Source organism: Triticum aestivum, chromosome 4D (assembly GCF_018294505.1).
Source record: "Triticum aestivum cultivar Chinese Spring chromosome 4D, IWGSC CS RefSeq v2.1, whole genome shotgun sequence".
NCBI classification, from domain to species: Eukaryota; Viridiplantae; Streptophyta; class Magnoliopsida; order Poales; family Poaceae; genus Triticum; species Triticum aestivum.
Genome location: NC_057805.1, coordinates 272,213,006 through 272,218,557, shown reverse-complemented (window position 1 = coordinate 272,218,557; position 5,552 = coordinate 272,213,006).

The following is a 5,552-nucleotide window of genomic DNA, read 5'->3' as shown; positions in this document are numbered from 1 at the left end:
TGGGAGAAGAGGCAGGGCTGGCTGCCTGGTTGTGCTCTAATTTGAGGTAACAGCTGAATCTTCTTGGATACTAGTTAAATCTGAGCTATCGGTGTGAAGCACTGATGTGTAGTACATTTTTTTGACTGGAAACTGTGAGCCAACAGCCCCACAGTATTTTATTAAAACTCAACTGCAAAGATACAAAAGGTTCTGGGAAACAAACTAGGGGGGAGGAACTACTTACCTATTTACCTGTGTACATATTTACAGGTAAATATACAAAAATATAGAAAGCCAACTAAGGCAAAGAATTGATCCAGAGCAACAGCAAAGGTTTTAGACTAGGCTTGAATCTGTGGGACAGCAGAGTAACATCATGGATGAAGTTGCTCCTCCATGCTGCAAATGTGGGCCTTTCATGTCTGAAGATTCTGCCATTTCTGAGCAGCCATACATTCCATGCTGCTAGATAAACTACCTCCTTGAAGAAAGGTTTCCCAAAACTCTTCCTTGCAGCAATTAAACATTCAGTTGGGGATAAACCAACTAACCACTGAATGTGCAAGTAGTTCCATACTCTTGTGCTAGCACATTTGATTGTGACCTATTCTATTTTTGTACCTAAACTTTTTTTAGAAAGGGGTGTACGTCAACTTAATGTGCTAGCAAACCTTATTATGTTGTCTGTCTGTTTTCTTTGCACAACATTCAAGATATTTCCCCATCGTTGATAAAGATGATGAATCGTTATGTACGAGTTTGTTGGTTTCAATATAGCCCTACCCGTAGCGATCCACTGCTTCCACCCTGATTGTGCCGCCTGCATGAAATTTTTGTATGCAAGTTCAGTGTGCTACGATGTTCTATATGATTGTGTCAACTATATAAGTTTTTACTGAGCATCAACAATGCATATGGCTGAAAGATGTATTTACGAGCATCGACCAATGGGTCTCATTCACAAGTGAGCGTCAGCAATCTCTCTCTCTCTCTCACACACACAAGTGGGCCCCATCCAATTATTTCTTCGCTCGTGACAACTTTTAATTAGGTTCCACTATACTTTAACTTTTTTTTACGTTATTAATTGAGCTCAGTGACTTCAAAAAGTTGTATAAATGCCTTGTTTGGGCCTTTTCAGGCGTCGTTGAATGTGGGTTGAGTAGCCATGTAAAGTTGTACTGTACTACACATGCCTTTTTTTGTTGAACATCAGTAATGCAACTGGGCCGACAGTTGTACACAAGATCCTAAAATAAACGTAGCCTAACCTATGTTTCTTTTAATAAAATGCACAACCCAGTTCATTTTTTATATAACAAGATTACCAAGCCCAACTTAATTTTTTAATAATATTCATATCTCAATATTATTTTTTATAATAAATGCTCAGTCCAGACCATCATTGTTTTTTCACCCATCCCAGAAAATGGGTCCATTTCTAGTAAAATCAAATGGCTTGTAAATTATCAGAAATGATAAATGAGCTGCATGTACGCAATATTATTTTTCACCCAGTTCAGTAAATAGGTGTATTCGAATAAATAATCAAATGCGCTGTAAATTATCTTAAATAGTAAATCGGCTATTATTTTTTTACCTAGCCGAGGAATAGATTATTTTTTGAGTCAAAGCTGAGGAAATAGATGTATTGTCAAACGAAATGAAATGGGTTGTAAAACCTAAATAAATGGGCTGCATTCCGCCACATCTTCCGAAGGTGACTTTGTTGGCACACTAGACGAACCCTGCGCAAGGTGTTGTCCATTTAGTGAACAAAACGATTTCATGGTCTAAAACAAAAAGTAAACGAATTATTCTGACATCTGTATCGTTGGATTGACATCCAACGATGATCCAACTTCTTCAATCTCTGCTCTAGTTTCTCATGCTCCAGCCGCCAAAATCATCGCCGGCTAGAGCGGCTGCATCTGCCTCCCGTGGCCAGCTGTGCTGCCGTGCAAACCTCGCAGCCCCACCCAACCCCCAACGGTGACCAGGTCATACATGTACTCACCCACACCTTTTGTTATTCTTTGGTGAAGGCAGCCTCACCCGGCAGCTGAACCTGTCCCTCATACTCCCCTCTGCCAGGGACTCCAGTGCCCCTTGTTCCACGACTCCAGATCGTTCCCATCTTAGGACTCGCCGTCGTCCGCCGCCATGATGCTCTCGGCACGGCGTGGTCAACGTGGTCAAGGAACGACTTCCATCGAAAGAGGACTATATGTGGAGAGGCTGACAGTTGGGTCCACGGCCGCAGAAAGTAAGTGCCTCCTTATTACACACAAAATAATGATTCCTCCACCTGACAGCGGGACCTACCAGAAGGGCATAAAAAAACATTTCCCCTTACAGCTGGAACCCACCAGCTACATCTTCGCACGCAAGGAAGTGCGTCCATATTACAGGCAAAAAAATGATTCTTCCCCCTGGGAGCTGGGACCCACCAGCTATATCTTCGCACGCAAGGCAGTGCCTCCTTATCCACCCTGACAGCTGGGACCCACCGGGTCGAACCATACGTAGGGTTGTCTGTCTTGTCGTGAACGTGTACGTACATAATGGTCGATCGATCTCTCTACAGTGATGAACTGTGGCCGAGTAAGGAGATGCACGTGTCGTAGTAGAGGCACGGACATAGCTTGTCACGCAGTCCCGTCTATATATATCGTATACACGTACATACAACCACGCTGCAAGAAAGTAAATACGGCTATGTACGTACATAAGGGTGGGGTCTCGAACGCGTACTAGCGCATATATACGACCATGGCTCGTGTACATGGAGAGGCAACAGACGGTAGTGACGTTGTCCTAATCGTCGGGATCTAACTAGCTGGGTCGGAACGGAGAAAACATCATCGTGTTCACCAAGAGCTAAGTGACTGGGTCGGAACGCGTCCTGTTCATCGGTCGCGAAGCCATTGGGTCGGAATGGGTAGTGTTCAATAGGGACCAACTGGCTTGGACGGAACAGCCGGAACGGGGTCTGACATACCGAGGAAAACGACCTTATGTTCGACCGCATACGGTCGAAACGGGGTCCTCTTCATCGGGAAGGGTCTGGCGTACCACAAAACAGAGGAAACAAACTTGTGTGTTGTCTGCTTATGGTAGAAACAGGGTGCTTTTGATCGGGAGGGGTGTGGCTGTTGGGGAACGTAGTAATTTCAAAAATTTCCTACGCACACGCAAGATCATGGTGATGCATAGCAACAAGAGGGGAGAGTGTGTCTACGTACCCTCGAAGACCGAAAGCGGAAGCGTTAACACAACGCGGTTCATGTAGTCGTACATCTTCACGATCCGACCGATCAAGTACTGAATGCACGGCACCTCCGAGTTCAGCACACGTTCAGCTCGATGACGTCCCTCGAACTCCGATCCAGCCGAGTGTTGAGGGAGAGTTTCGTCGGCACGACGGCGTGGTGACGATGATGATGTTCTACCGACGCAGGGCTTCGCCTAAGCACCACTACGATATTATCGAGGTGTAATATGGTGGAGGGGGGCACCGCACACGGCTAAGAGATCAATAGATCAGTTGTTGTGTCCATGGGGTGCCCCCTGCCCCCGTAAATAAAGGAGCAAGGGGGGAGGCGGCCGGCCTAGGAGGAGGGCGCGCCAAGGGGGGCGGGAGTAGGACTCCTCCTTTCCTTGTTGGAGTAGGACAAGGGAAGGGAGAAGGAGAAGGAAGGAAGGGGGCGCCCCCCTTGCCTAGTCCAATTCGGACTAGTCCATGGGGAGGGGTGCGGCCACCCTTTGGGGCCTTTCTCTCCTTTCCCGTATGGCCCATTAAGGCCCAATACGAATTCCCGTAAGTCTCCGGTACTCCGAAAAATACCCGAATCACTCGGAACCTTTCCGATGTCCGAATATAGTCGTCCAATATATCGATCTTTACGTCTCGACTATTTCGAGACTCCTCGTCATGTCCCCGATCTCATTTGGGACTCCGAACTCCTTCGGTACATCAAAACTCATAAACTCATAATAAAACTGTCATCGTAACATTAAGCGTGCGGACCCTACGGGTTCGAGAACTATGTAGACATGACCGAGACACGTCTCCGGTCAATAACCAATAGCGGGACCTGGATGCCCATATTGGCTCCCACATATTCTACGAAGTTCTTTATCGGTCAAACCGCATAACAACATACGTTGTTTCCTTTGTCATCGGTATGTTACTTGCCCGAGATTCGATCGTCGGTATCTTAATACCTAGTTCAATCTCGTTACCGGCAAGTCTCGTTACTCGTTCTGTAATACATCATCTCGCAACAAACTCATTAGTTGCAATGCTTGCAAGGCTTAAGTGATGTGCATTACCGAGAGGGCCCAGAGATACCTCTCCGACAATCGGAGTGACAAATCCTAATCTTGAAATACGCCAACCCAACAAGTACCTTTGGAGACACCTGTAGAGCACCTTTATAATCACCCAGTTACGTTGTGATGTTTGGTAGCACACAAAGTGTTCCTCCGGTAAACGGGAGTTGCATAATCTCATAGTCATAGGAACATGTATAAGTCATGAAGAAAGCAATAGCAACATACTAAACGATCGAGTGCTAAGCTATCGGAATGGGTCAAGTCAATCACATCATTCTCCTAATGATGTGATCCCGTTAATCAAATGACAACTCATGTCTATGGCTAGGAAACATAACCATCTTTGATCAACGAGCTAGTCAAGTAGAGGCATACTAGTGACACTCTGTTTGTCTATGTATTCACACAAGTATTATGTTTCCGGTTAATACAATTCTAGCATGAATAATAAACATTTGTCATGATATAAGGAAATAAATAATAAATTTATTATTGCCTCTAGGGCATATTTCCTTCAGTCTCCCACTTGCACTAGAGGCAAAAATCTAGTTCACATCGCCATGTGATTTAACATCAATAGTTCACATCACCATGTGATTAACACCCATAGTTCACATTGTCATGTGACCATCACCCAAAGGGTTTACTAGAGTCAGTAATCTAGTTCACATCGCTATGTGATTAACACGGTGTGATCATGTTTTGCTTGTGAGATAATTTTAGTCAACGGGTCTGTCAAATTCAGATCCGTAAGTATATTGCAAATTTCTATGTCTACAATGCTCTGCATGGAGCTACTCTAGCTAATTGCTCCCACTTTCAATATGTATCTAGACTGAGACTTAGAGTCATCTAGATTAGTGTCAAAACTTGCATCGACGTAACCCTTTACGACGAGCCTTTTGTCACTTCCATAATCGAGAAACATATCCTTATTCCAGTAAGGATAATTTTGACCGCTGTCCAGTGATCTACTCCTAGATCACTATTGTACTCCCTTGCCAAAATCAGTGTAGGGTAAACAATAGATCTGGTACACAACATGGCATACTATATAGAACCTATGGCCGAGGCATAGGGAATGACTTTCATTCTTTTTCTATCTTCTGCCGTGGTTGGGCTTTGAGTCTTACTCAATTTCACACCTTGTAACACAGGCAAGAAACTCTTTCTTTGACTGTTCCATTTTGAACTACTTCAAAATCTTGTTAAGGTATGTACTCATTGAAAAA